At 40.2% G+C, this 13955-nt stretch overlaps 1 pseudogene; it reads left to right on the forward strand.

Annotated features, from left to right (window-relative positions):
- Positions 1–489: 489 nt before the first annotated feature.
- On the forward strand, positions 490–13505 carry LOC136758463 (cytochrome P450 2J2-like; annotated as a pseudogene).
- Positions 13506–13955: the final 450 nt, after the last annotated feature.

Consider the following 13955-nt stretch of genomic DNA (forward strand, 5'->3'; position numbering starts at 1 on the left):
AGACTTTATACACAGTACTGATTTTGTTAGGCACTTAATGTTGGGGAAATCATTGTTCTTTGAGTTTCTAATTTCACTGAAATCCTTTTACAAAGCAAACAAGATACTCTCTGACTAAATATGATTTCCATTTCAACTTAATTGAAAACACAGGAAGTGTGCACACATTTGAGTGAATCAACTTATCTATGTTAAGAAACCAAATGTGTATTCAAGTATCAGCTATGTATTGATTTACTTGATGTTTTTCTCTCCCATTTACATAGAGGCAGAAACAGTCACATGGCACATCAGTTTGCTTCTGGACATTTCCAGGAAGCTTGTGCCTGGAATAGGATTGTTGTGTTATTCAGTGAGATGTTACCAGTCTTTGCCAGAGCACTGCACGTTTGCAGCCAAGGTTAATACATGGGGCAATTGTTCATGTCATGAGAGATAAAAGTGGAGCGCTATAGAGTGAGAACTCAGATCCATTTGGTTCTTACATAACGTGCAGAGGCCAACCAAACAATACAAACAGACAACTGACAGCAGTGGGAATTGTACAGTGTTTTCTTCAGTATTCAGCTAAGGTCCCTATCCCTGACATGTTCCTGTATTCTTTGCTGGTGGGGCTTGATGTCCAAGGCTTGCTGTTGTTCATTTTTGCATTTCTATTGATAACTGACTTCCTCAAGAACAGGAACCCCAAGAACTTCCCCCCAGGACCCTGGGGTCTGCCCTTCATTGGGAATGTCTTCAACATTGACACAAAACAGCCACATATTTACCTAACTAAGGTGAGTGAACCTTACTTTATATTCTTACCACATATAGATTGACTTGGATACAAGAAAGGTGAAACCGCATTATTTCAAACTTGCTTTGGCCTAGAGCATTTCCGATATCAATAGTCAGCAAATATTTTTTGTTAGAACTAACACAATAAAAGCAGTAAATAAATATCTTCTACAATGCTTAAATTGTATCTCCTTTCTTTAATTACAACACCGGTACTAAACACTGCTAAATGCAACCATGTGGGCTTGGTTTCATCAACATCAATCATTTGGTCTGTGTGTTTAGGAAAATGCAAAAATTCACATACAATTTTAATTACACATCCTTAGAAATCCTTATAAAAAGGGATTTGGGTACTTTAGCAAATAGGATATTGTACCACTTTGTCATTTAGCCAACTATATGTTATACATTAATTGTTATGTAATATGAAATGTTAACTATTAAAAAGTTTGAAAACATTTTGGAGATCTCAGTTTTTACTTATAGAAAAGCTTAAATTGAAGCTAAAAAAAAGTCATCAACAGATTTACAGTTAACGTTATGTCGCAGACAACATTTTTAAGAAATTAATTTCAGAGTGAAAGTTTAAAAATGCTGTAAATGCGCTCGGCTTTGTGTTTTAACTTTCAAAACAATCTTTGCTTTACCGCGTTATATCCTGATTTGCATTATATCGGATCATGTTATATTGGGGTAGAAGTTTATCAGTAAATACATATAACATGAAAAATCGAACACATCGTGGTGGTCTATATGCAAAATCTTTCAGTTGGTAAAATTGCATAACTGTTTTCTTAAATCAGAAATTCCAATATGAGATTAACCCTTAAAATAAGGAGAAATTATGACTTGTTTTCAACAGCTAGCAGATGCCTATGGCAATGTTTTCTGCATTCGTCTGGGAAAGGACAAAGCAATGTTTGTTATGGGTCACAAAATGGTGAAGGAGGCATTGGTCAATCAGGGAGAGAATTTTGTTGACCGGCCTTCTAGCCCAATAATGGACAGAATTTATTCCGGAAGTGGTATGTCTCAGTGCATCAAATCCTTGATAAAAGGAACATTTTACCTTAAAAACTGCCATTACACTTGCACATTGTTTAATATTTTGCACACTGAATCTGTTAAAAATTATAATACAGATATTTTAACAGAAATCATTTGCAAAAACACTTCTTCAGATGTTTTAGATTTTGTAAATTTAGTAAACTTAAGTTGCAGTGGTAATGAAGGTATATTATTGAGTATTGAGTATATTATAAAGTTTTCACAAAAATAGTGTCCTCCATTCACAATAGGCTTGATCTTAAGCAACGGCCTCCATTGGAAAAAACAGAGAAGATTCACTCTCTCCACGCTAAGGAATTTTGGACTGGGTAAAAAGTCCCTGGAGTCTGTCATTGTCGAGGAGAGACGATTCCTTCAAGAAGCTCTTGAGAACGAGCAAGGTACAGTTCCTGAAGTGTTGTGTGACTGGAACATTAGACAATACATAGCCAATAAAGGGTAGATGCTTTACCACCAATAGTCCCAAAAGTTCCCAATGGGTTAGCTAACACTTAATATAATCTACAAGTGGGAGAGCTGTCCCCAAACTGCATCAGAGCTAATTATTTCAGACAGCAACAGCGTAGTATAAAATATTGTGATTGTAATCATAAAACGTTCAGGTGAAATGTAAACCAAAATATATCGCAACCCTGAATTAATAAAGCTCAGAGACACTTCTTTCTCAATATTTACTTTTGAGAGGTCTAGACAAGACTGTAATTGTTTCATAATACTCTCTGTTTCACTGATCCCACTCAGGAAAGTCTTTCGATCCTCACTTCATTCTTAATAATGCTGTCTCCAACATCATCTGTAGCATGGTCTTTGGACACAGGTTTGAATACAGTGACAATCATTTTCAAAAGTTGCTGAAGCTGCTCTCCGAATCTACTTACCTTGCAGGAACCATTTGGGCCAAGGTACAGAGCAACATAACAATTGTAGATCTGTACAAATATTTCTGTCAGATTTTGTGTTAGTACCATGACGCACCCGTATTTTCTAAACTGTCATAATTTCTAATAGACATTAATTAGTAGACATACTTTCAGTTTTACAGAGGAAACAATTCAAAATTAGAAACATAAATAAGACACCACTGATGTGATTGATTTTATAGATAATATGCAGCTTATTAAAAAAGATATGGTTGGTAAAACCCAAATTCACAAAATTCTTGTGGCACTGAGCATTAAAGAGGACTCTGGTTAGAATGAGTTTAATGCAATCCTCAATTTTTCCTCCTCAGCTCTACAAAGCTTTTCCTGCTGCTATGAAGCTTGTTCCAGGGCCACACAATAAAATATTCAGCAACTACAAAGAGCTAATTGCGTTTGTGAAAAAAGAGTTGGAGAAACACAAGGAGAACTGGGACCCATCAGCCCCCCAAGACTACATTGACTCTTACTTGGAAGAAATAGTAAAGTTTTTCTATTCATTTACATTTATTCTAAAAGTTACAGCATCATCCCCACTACTCAAACAGAAGTACAGGAAGGTCTTATTGTTCATCGTAAGACAGATAAGACTTTTTGGAAGACTGGACCTGCCAAATTGTCTCACAATTTTTCCTTAGGCTTTGGTCTTTAAGCATCATAAGGCAAGGGCCAGGAGAAATATAATGGTTTCTGAATGCTAAATATTTTTGAGTTTTAATGAGCTCTCCTCATGATGTCATACATGCAACATGACTTCTGTAGTAGTGAGAGATGAGATGCACTTATGAGCACTCATTTGAACACCTACAACTTGATCAAACTTTCCACATCAGAAAAAAGGCACAGACAGGTCAATATACACTCACCTAAAGGATTATTAGGAACACCATACTAATACTGTGTTTGACCCCCTTTCGCCTTCAGAACTGCCTTAATTCTACGTGGCATTGATTCAACAAGGTGCTGAAAGCATTCTTTAGAAATGTTGGCCCATATTGATAGGATAGCATCTTGCAGTTGATGGAGATTTGTGGGATGCACATCCAGGGCACGAAGCTCCCGTTCCACCACATCCCAAAGATGCTCTATTGGGTTGAGATCTGGTGACTGTGGGGGCCAGTTTAGTACAGTGAACTCATTGTCATGTTCAAGAAACCAATTTGAAATGATTCGACCTTTGTGACATGGTGCATTATCCTGCTGGAAGTGGCCATCAGAGGATGGGTACATGGTGGTCATAAAGGGATGGACATGGTCAGAAACAATGCTCAGGTAGGCCGTGGCATTTAAACGATGCCCAATTGGCACTAAGGGGCCTAAAGTGTGCCAAGAAAACATCCCCCACACCATTACACCACCACCACCAGCCTGCACAGTGGTAACAAGGCATGATGGATCCATGTTCTCATTCTGTTTACGCCAAATTCTGACTCTACCATCTGAATGTCTCAACAGAAATCGAGACTCATCAGACCAGGCAACATTTTTCCAGTCTTCAACTGTCCAATTTTGGTGAGCTTGTGCAAATTGTAGCCTCTTTTTCCTATTTGTAGTGGAGATGAGTGGTACCCGGTGGGGTCTTCTGCTGTTGTAGCCCATCCGCCTCAAGGTTGTACGTGTTGTGGCTTCACAAATGCTTTGCTGCATACCTCGGTTGTAACGAGTGCTTATTTCAGTCAAAGTTGCTCTTCTATCAGCTTGAATCAGTCGGCCCATTCTCCTCTGACCTCTAGCATCAACAAGGCATTTTCGCCCCCACAGGACTGCCACATACTGGATGTTTTTCCCTTTTCACACCATTCTTTGTAAACCCTAGAAATGGTTGTGCGTGAAAATCCCAGTAACTGAGCAGATTGTGAAATACTCAGACCGGCCCGTCTGGCACCAACAACCATGCCACGCTCAAAATTGCTTAAATCACCTTTCTTTCCCATTCAGACATTCAGTTTGGAGTTCAGGAGATTGTCTTGACCAGGACCACACCCCTAAATGCATTGAAGCAACTGCCATGTGATTGGTTGGTTAGATAATTGCATTAATGAGAAATTGAACAGGTGTTCCTAATAATCCTTTAGGTGAGTGTAAATAGGCTCATCTTTTTTTTCTAATGTGTAAACTGCCCCCCCCAAGATTTCTCCCTAAAGGGCCATTCTAAACACTTCTTCTGCATTGTGTCGAGGACACAAATTGAAATTGGGCTTATAGGCATTCAGATAGAAAACAGGAGACACTTCTTCACACAGAGTTGTCACAATCTGAACAAACTCCCCAGCGATGTGGTTGAAGCAACAATTTGGGAACATTCAAAAACAGACTGGATAGGATCCTTGAATAACTTAGTTATTAATTTATACCAAACGAGCACGATGGGTCGAATGTAAAGTTTTGTAAACTTTCTTATGCTCTTATTGGAGTTTGAGAATACTTTGCAAATATAGTCTCATGAGGTGACTCTTGATTCTTAATGTTCCTGTCAGAGTAAAGAGGCCATTTTATCTGTCTTCAATGAGAGGAATCTGGTTCTTTGCACTCTGGACCTCTTTCTGGCTGGGACTGAAACCACCTCCACCACACTGCGTTGGGCTCTGCTCTACATGATGAAGTACCTAGAGATCCAAGGTAAGTGGTTGTGTGAAGATAGTGGAAGCCTCAAAGCATGTTAACCTCTGTATCATTACTACCAATGTAGAGCAAAGAGAAAATCAGTCAAGATCTCAACCAAACAAAGCAGCACAAATAAGTGTTAAAAAGCCACAGCATACATGGGCTACACATTGCATGACAAGGCGAGTCACACAGGAATTGACCTTCTTTGCTTTGTCTCTCACCAGAGAAAGTGCAAGCTGAAATAGACAGTGATCGGACAGGCAAGACCACCATCCATGGCAGACAGAGCCAACATGCCCTATACTGATGCAGTGATCCATGAAGTGCAGAGAATGGGCAATATTGTACCACTGAATGCACCAAGGATGGCGATCAAAGACACAACAATAGGAGGGTACTTTCTTCCAAAGGTAAGAGAAGCCAAATAAAAGACCAGCTAAAGTTGCAATCTTGCCATCTTTGGCCTTGAACAAGAACTCTCACTAAGATTCACAATACATCAGTAATTAAAACAGTGTAATTTATGTTGCAAAAGAGCAGCCATATTACTGCAAAAGAAGTCTAATTTGAATAAATGTATCACAAGGGGGCTGAACACAATTTACAACAGGTGTCTATTTGTGGTGAAGATTAAGTTTTTCTGTTTTATGATTACCTGATTTTCTGTGCTTTACTGTACATTAGGTCATTAATGGTGTTGAAGATTCTGGTTTGTGTACATACACTTCCTCAGTTCTAAATAAGTATGAATCATTTCCCCATTCACCACAGAGTGATGGAAATAGTACATAGGCAAATATATATATGGAGTAATTTTAGATTTTTAAATAAATATACCTATCCAACTAGTTCTATCCATTTGTTTTGTGCATTGGTGTAGACTATCTGGAAGAATATCTTTGTAACTTTGTAACAATTTTCATTATCAAATAATTGTCAGAAAATGTAAGGGAGTCAGGGTCATTCAGAACTATATTTATATATGTATCTTGTTAATGACAATACATGTATATAGATATACACTCACCTAAAGGATTATTAGGAACACCATACTAATACTGTGTTTGACCCCCTTTCACCTTCAGAACTGCCTTAATTCTACGTAGCATTGATTCAACAAGATGCTGAAAGCATTCTTTAGAAATGTTGGCCCATATTGATAGGATAGCATCTTGCAGTTGATGGAGATTTGTGGGATGCACATCCAGGGCACGAAGCTCCCGTTCCACCACATCCCAAAGATGCTCTATTGGGTTGAGATCTGGTGACTGTGGGGGCCAGTTTAGTACAGTGAACTCATTGTCATGTTCAAGAAACCAATTTGAAATGATTTGACCTTTGTGACATGGTACATTATCCTGCTGGAAGTAGCCATCAGAGGATGGGTACATGGTGGTCATAAAGGGATGGACATGGTCAGAAACAATGCTCAGGTAGGCCGTGGCATTTAAACGATGCCCAGTTGGCACTAAGGGGCCTAAAGTGTGCCAAGAAAACATCCCCCACACCATTACACCACCACCACCAGCCTGCACAGTGGTAACAAGGCATGATGGATCCATGTTCTCATTCTGTTTACGCCAAATTCTGACTCTACCATCTGAATGTCTCAACAGAAATCGAGACTCATCAGACCAGGCAACATTTTTCCAGTCTTCAACTGTCCAATTTTGGTGAGCTTGTGCAAATTGTAGCCTCTTTTTCCTATTTGTAGTGGAGATGAGTGGTACCCGGTGGGGTCTTCTGCTGTTGTAGCCCATCCGCCTCAAGGTTGTACGTGTTGTGGCTTCACAAATGCTTTGCTGCATACCTCGGTTGTAACGAGTGGTTATTTCAGTCAAAGTTGCTCTTCTATCAGCTTGAATCAGTCGGCCCATTCTCCTCTGACCTCTAGCATCAACAAGGCATTTTTGCCCACAGGACTGCCGCATACTGGATGTTTTTCCCTTTTCACACCATTCTTTGTAAACCCTAGAAATGGTTGTGCGTGAAAATCCCAGTAACTGAGCAGATTGTGAAATATTCAGACCGGCCCGTCTGGCACCAACAACCATGCCACGCTCAGAATTGCTTAAATCACCTTTCTTTCCCATTCAGACATTCAGTTTGGAGTTCAGGAGATTGTCTTGACCAGGACCACACCCCTAAATGCATTGAAGCAACTGCCATGTGATTGGTTGGTTAGATAATTGGATTAATGAGAAATTGAACAGGTGTTCCTAATAATCCTTTAGGTGAGTGTATATATATATATAGACATGAACAAACAGACACTGACACAGACAAAGACTGGTGTTGCCAACATATCAACACATAACAGGAATGCTTAGTGATCAGAGCGCATTGAAGGAATCTATACATAAAGAAAAAAGAAGGTATGGTGAAGGCGGAGGATGATCATCGAACAAATATAAAGTCCAGAGTAGATCGGTGCTAATAGACTCTGTTGAATAAGGTAATGAATGGAAACATGGCTTATGAAGCAAACACATCAAAAGTCAGTACAGTGATTCACACGATTAAGCAGTCATCTTCCTCAAAAAATACACACACAAATGGAGGACTTGATCTCATTGTGCAGTCCCATCGGAGTAGAAATCCTGTTGGGGTAATCCTTTAATTGTAAATCCAATGAAGAATGTATTCCCAATGCCAGATCATCCTTTAACACACAATCTTTTTCTTTCAAAGTTAGTCGCGGAAGATCCACTTTTTAAACAAAGAATAGAACAAAGGATAGACAGAGACGATTAAGCTTGATCTGCACACACACACACCCTCTCTATACACAAGGAGAAAGCTATATACACTGCTCAAAAAAAATAAGGGAACACTTAAATCACACATTGGATCTCGATGAATGAAATATATTAAAGATCTAAATCTTTACTGTACATTGTGTAATTTGTTGAGAACAAAATGACATAACAATGGTCAATGGAAACCAAAATCACCCACCGATTGAGGGCTGGATTCAAACTCACACACAAAATCAAAGTAAACTATTTAAATCACAGGCTGTTCCAACTTGCGTGTATTTCATCACAGCAACTCATAATGTGACTCAGTAGTGTGTATGGCCCCCACGTGCCTGTATGCACTCCCGACAACGTCTGGGCATGCTCCTGATGAGACGGCGGATGGTGTCCTGGGGGATCTCCTCCCAGACCTGGATCAGGGTATCAGTGAGCTCCTGGACAGTCTGTGGCACTACCTGGATTCAGGCAGCATAGCGTTCACCACGGCATCTCCAGACTCTTTCACATCTGTGACATGTGCTCAGTGTGAACGTGCTCTCCTCTGTGAAGAGAACGGGCCGCCAATGTTAGACCTGCCAATTCTGGTGTTCTCTGGCGAATGCCAATCGAGCTGCACGGTGCTGGGCTGTGAGCACAGGTCCCACTAGAGGACGTTGGGCCTTCATGCCACCCTCATGGAGTCTGTTTCTGACAGTTTGGTCAGAAATATGCACACCAGTAGCTCGCTGGAGGTAATTTTGTAGGGCTCTGGCAGTGCTCCTCTTTTTCCTCCTTGCACAAAGGAGCAGATACCGGTCCTGCTGCTTGGTTGATGCCCTTCTACGGCCCTGTCCAGCTCCCCTCGTGTAACGGCTCGTCTCTTGGTATCTCCTCCATGCTCTTGAGACTGTACTGGGAGACACAGCAAACCTTCTTGCATCGGCACGTGTGCCATCTTGGAGGAGATGGACTACCTGTGCAACCTGAATGGGCTTCAGGTACCGCCTCATGCTACCAGTAGTGACAAGGACACTAGCAAAACACAAAACTAGAGAAGAATCAGTCAGGAAGGATAGGGAGAGGGCAATTGTCTGTGGCCACCACCTGCAAAACCATTCCCTTTTTGGGGGTTGTCTTGCTGTTGCCTCTCCAGTGCACCTGTTGTCACTTTAATTTGCACCAAAACAGGTGACATTGATTCACAATCGCTTAAGCTTCCTAACTGGACAGACTGATATCCCTGAAGTTTAATTGACTTGGTGTTATACTGTGATGATTACGTGTTCCCTTAATTTTTTTGAGCAGTGTATATAGGTTTTCTGGAAGGCTGACCTGACCTTAGATTGTGTCCCCGTGACTGCTGACTTACCTGTCTATTTCTTAAAAGAAAAATTCCCTATACCTTAATTATTACCTTAATTAATAATCAAATGTGCATAATTGGATGAGCCATTTAATTGATTCACATATTCTTATATGTGTGTATGCTTACTTGTGCAGAGAAGAAAAGGTTATTGCTCATCATTTCATATGACACATCATATTATGTGGTAAGGCCACATAGTCACCCCCCCCCCCCCCAAACCGGAGGTACCAGGCAGGGTTTCAGATTTACGACATTTATAACATCAACTTTATCATTTGCGAGGGACTGAATCCTATAGTTAACAGGTCCCAGCTCATTCCTAATTACCCATGGTCCATCCCACTTTGGAGCCAGTTTGGCTGAAAATGTACTTGTGGCATCAGACATGGGATGTGTCCATCTCCATACCAAATCCCCCTTTTGAAACTGCATCGACTTTCGTTTTAAATTGTAGTACTTTGCCTTCTTCTGTGGGCCTTATCTATATTAATGGCCACTTGCTGAGCCAACAAACTTTGTCTATTCAGCAGTGTGCATTCCTAGGAAGATGGGATGGGAGCTTTTGTTATCAATTGATCAAGAGGGCCCTTAAGTTTCCTACCCAAGGCCAGCTCTCCTGGGGAGAACCCGGTGGACTCTTGAAAGAGTTAACAGCAAATCTGAGCTTGTGGACACATGTGTCCCAATTCTGGTGATGTTCTCCTAAATGAAGCAATAATTGTTTTAAGAGTTCTGTTAATCCGCTCTGTCAGGTTGGTTTGCAGATGGTAACTGGTGGTCAGTTTTCAGTTACCTCCACTGTCTTGCACACATCTTTCAAGAGTTGGCTGGTGAATTGACTCCCTCTGTCTGACACTAGACTTTTTGGTGTTCCCCATCTGGTAAAGACATCTTTAATGAAGATATTAACCACATGATTAGTTTTGGCATCATGCAAAGGAAACAGCTCAACCCATTTGCTATAGCAGTCCACTACTAATAAGAGAACTGTGTTTCCACTTTTACAACTGGGAAATGGACCCATCAGATCTACCCCTAGCATCTGCCCTGGTTCTGATACTTGTGTTGACTGTAAGAGACTGGTTGGTTTACTATTAGAAGGCTTGGCATTGAGGCTCCCTTTCCAATACAGGATGACAAATTCAAACTGTTGAAGTCTCAAGGTCCATCTCGTCAAGTGTGATGTGGTTTTTGGGGTGTTAAAGGCCCGAGTGTAGCATGATCCGTCACAACCTCAAATGGCATTCCCTCGAGAAAGTGATGCCATTTCTCAACAGCCCAAACCACCGCCATACATTCCTTTTCAGAGACTGTATAATGTCTCTCCACTCCAGTGAGGATCCGGGAGGCATAAGCAATTACTTGCTCAATTCCTTCAGTACTCTGGGCAAATACAGCACCCAGCCCCACCTCACTGGCATCTGTGTACACTCTAAAAGTTTTTGAAAGATCAGGATAGGTGGAGATAAAAGAGCTTCTTTGAGTTTCATCCAGCTTAGTTGACATTCCGATGTCCACTACCAAGGCACATCTTTCTTCTACAAATTGTTCAAGGGTGATGTCAGAAAAAACAGAGATGAATTTATGGTACCATCCAGCAAGTCCAAGAAATCGTTGTAGCCACAACTTTAATACATGGTCATGGAGTTAATCAACCCTTGTGGCAGCCAGACACCAGTTTTTGCTCTCTGAAGCCAGGGTGCCCAAGAGGGATATGCAGGTGGTGGCTCAAATATGGGCAACCTTGTATGGGGAGAAATAAAGTGCAGTCTTGGAAAGCAGGTCACAGAAAACAAAGGGACCTAGTTGCCATATATTCAAGTAACATACAATGTCTGGATGAGAAATTGAGATCCACTCATATTAATTTGTTTAGGGCACAGCAGTGTTTGCAATCTTGACCTCAGTCCTGTTTGACAAGAGTGAGTGGCAGACACCGGACTCGTTTAATCCTGAACACTTCCTGGACTCCCAGGGGAACTTTGTGAGACGGGAAGCTTTCATGCCATTTTCAGCTGGTAAGCATGGTTTCACTGTTCCAAAGATTTGCTACAGGTCTAAGAAGTAGCTGTCTACCTGATCAGTCAACTGAGCAAAGAGAAACCAATGTTAAAATAAACAAAATATTTTGAAAAGTTGTCGCTGAGGTTTGTGAAAATAAGGAACAATCTTAGGTCACTGATGGCCAGTCCTGGTCTTGAGAGATTATTTAAACATTAACATAGTTTTTTATTATTATTTATTTATTGGCAGACGCCCTTATCCAGGGCGACTTACAAAACATAAGTGCAATACAAAGTGCAAAAATACAGTTCAGTACAAGGCATTAAACATTACAAATTCAGATTTACACAAGTGAATACAATAAATGAGGTCTTACATCCTGGGTTGTAAAAGCTAAGTGCAGACAAGATGTTAGGTCACAGTCAAGGGCCAAGGGAAATCAAAATAACAATATGAGTACTAGTAACTCAAGAAGTATGATAAAATATTGTAAAGTGCTATCTTACAGAGAGTAAAGGACTAATATTACTGTTTGAAAAGATGTGTCTTGAGTAAGCGTCGGAAGTAGGTCAAGGACTCTGCTGTTTTGACTTCGGTGGGAAGGTCGTTGCACCACTTAGGGGCCAGGGATGAGAAGGAACGGCTCTGGAGGAAGGAAAGTGTAGAGGAGGCAGAGTTAGTCTTCTGGCACCAGAAAGCCGCGGCGGTCTGGAGGGGATATATGGGGAGACGAGGGACTGAAGGTAGCTTGGTGCAGTGTGGTTGAGACAGCGGTAGGTGAGGGTCAGTGTCTGAATGCATGCCGGTATCGGGAGCCAGTGGAGGGAGCGGAGCAGTGGAGTAGCGTGTGCGAATCGGGGGAGAGAGAATACCAGACGAGCCGCAGAGTTCTGGATAAGCTACAGCGGGTGGGTAGTAGTTGCAGGCAGGCCGGCCAGGAGGGAGTTGCAGTAACTAATACTACTACTACTACTACTACTACTAATAATAATAATAATAATAATAATAATAATAATAATAATAATAATAATAATAATAATAAAACAGTAAACATGGCTATATTCCAAGTATAATATAAGAAAATCTGTTAAATCTTTTCTTTATCTCCAGGGAAGAGGGTGTGCCTGGGGGAGCAGTTAGCTCGGATGGAGTTGTTCTTGTTCTTCTCCAGATTCCTCCAGAAGTTTTCCTTCTCCTCTCCACCAGGAATAGAGCCCAGCCTTGATGGTCAAATTGGAGGCACCCGTTCTCCATTCCCCTACAAGATCTGTGTTAACCCTCGCTGTCCCTCCATCACAACAGAAAACATCTGTTTGCAAACGTTCCTTTGTTTAGAGGAGCCGGTCTGAACATCTGCTGACTGTCTCAAACAATAATTAAGAAGGATATACATCCTTGGCTCTTCTGTATCATCTATATATCAGATTACAATGGTAATATTGATTTTTGCAATTTGATTATACAGTTGTTTCTCATAAATGGGTCAATGACAAATACAATTTTCAAAATGGAAAAAAAAGCACAGCAAAATGGATGTAATTTTTTTTTTTAAGTTCACAAGAATGTATTCTTGTTTGTTTTATAGCTTTTAAGATGGCATTTATTATTTTTTACAAGATTTCTGATTTTATCACTAAAGAAATGTCCAGTGGTGCAACCATATATTCATTTTAAATAATATACTTTTAATGTATTTCTCTGAAAACAGTTACATATGAAATACATAAAACATAATTATTTCCCTTTAAAATATTTATGTATAGTGCTTTTATTACATTTCCTTGAAACTGACACTTATTTATGTTTTTAAACTGTGATTACTTGTATACATTATATAAGCTGTTAAAGTGATATTGATGATGTTTGACCAGTTGCACCACCTGAAAACCACAAAATAACAAGAAGTTAATGCATTTTATTCTGGTCTCTTTTGGGTTTTGATTTCAAACCTCGGAACAATATATTAGGCAATTCATTCATATAATTGTATTTAACTAATAAAAGGTGGATATGAAACAATTGGAATACTACGTTTTATGCTAATGTTAACATAAGAAATCATTTGATCATCATTTCATTAAAATATTAACTCTGAAACATCAAAAGTGTTCAGATTCCAATAATGTAATGCTGCCATTACATTTCTTGATTAAATTCCACACTAAATTGAGAAAGGGGTTCTGGTTCGCAGATCACTTGCAGCACATTGGATATCAAGAGGGCGAGGCCAAAGTAAAGCATTCTTCGCTCCTGACTGCTGCATGCAGCTCACCTTGATGCAATCTTTGCCTTCAGGATGAGATAACATTGAAACCAACAGTTCTGAAATGCTGGTAGTTTGCAGCTTACCTTTGCAGTTTAATGTTTTCATGGTCCATGTGAGCACAAGTGTTGTGATCTGATGGTTTTAGTGGTGTCACATAAAAGGGACGGTTCTGAACAAACTATTTGTCTATTTGACAATGAGAA

This window comes from Amia ocellicauda, chromosome 9 (assembly GCF_036373705.1).
Source record: "Amia ocellicauda isolate fAmiCal2 chromosome 9, fAmiCal2.hap1, whole genome shotgun sequence".
Taxonomy (NCBI): domain Eukaryota; kingdom Metazoa; phylum Chordata; class Actinopteri; order Amiiformes; family Amiidae; genus Amia; species Amia ocellicauda.